This window comes from Capsicum annuum, chromosome 8 (assembly GCF_002878395.1).
Source record: "Capsicum annuum cultivar UCD-10X-F1 chromosome 8, UCD10Xv1.1, whole genome shotgun sequence".
NCBI classification, from domain to species: Eukaryota; Viridiplantae; Streptophyta; class Magnoliopsida; order Solanales; family Solanaceae; genus Capsicum; species Capsicum annuum.
The window spans coordinates 63,771,362-63,772,324 of NC_061118.1; the positions used below are offsets into that span (position 1 = coordinate 63,771,362).

The 963-nt window shown below is 33.1% G+C and overlaps 1 non-coding gene across 1 annotated transcript; it reads right to left on the reverse strand.

The window, feature by feature from the left end:
• Positions 1–216: 216 nt before the first annotated feature.
• On the reverse strand, positions 217–323 carry LOC124886761. The gene has a single exon (XR_007044172.1). It is a non-coding gene; the product is annotated as a small nucleolar RNA R71 (small nucleolar RNA).
• Between the last annotated feature and the right edge of the window lie 640 nt (positions 324–963).

A 963-nucleotide genomic window follows, 5' to 3' on the forward strand; every position in this document is an offset into this window, starting at 1 on the left:
GAATCCACATGTTTATCTTCAGAATTTTTTGGAGATTAGTGACACATTCATTCCTGAATGAGTCTCCACAGATTATGTGAGGGTGACTCTTTCTCCATACTCACTACTAGGAGAGGCTGAGAAATGATTAATGGAAAAAACTTCAAATTCTATTACAACTTGGGATGACTTGGAAAAGAAGTTCCTTATTCTATTCTTTCATTGGGGAAAAGTATAAGGTTAAGGAGTGAGATCTTCAGTTTTAAGCAGAAGCAAGATGAACATATCTATCATACATGGGAGAGATTCAAGTCTTTCCACTAAGACTGCCCACATCACAAACTGACAAATTAGGTATTAGTTCATGATTTTGTTGATGGTTTTGACCATAACACAAAAAGTTTGTAACATTCAAAAGCAGGTGGTTAGGCTTTGAAGAAAACCTATGATGAGCTATATACTCTTCTCAATTGTATTACGAAAGATAATCCAGAGTGGCATGATGATGTATATAGAAGTATGGTAAAACATCCTACATGTATTATTTATGTATATAGTATCACAACATTAGCTACACAGTTCCTATTTTCAGAATCAAATAATGCCTCAGTTTAGGAAGATGAGTTTGGCTCAAACTCAAGCCCAAGTTAATGTAGATTAGTTCGTTTATACTTGATGTAAAAAATATGGTAGTAGTTTTCACTCTATAGATTTATATGGAGTAAATATGTAATTAGTTAATTTTATGGGGAATGCATATAAAAGGGAATAAGAACTAGGGTATTTCCTACAATCATAATTGGCAGGGTCAACCCAACAAATTTTAGGGTAATAATCAGGTCTAATCTCAGAAGTTTAAGTAACAAGAAGAGACTTAGAGCAACACTCAGTCTAGAAATTTAAAAGAGACTTTGAAAAAGGATTCTAGCCAATCAAGAATAAATGGTTGCAGAGATAAAAAAATCAACAATCAGCTCAAAAGAA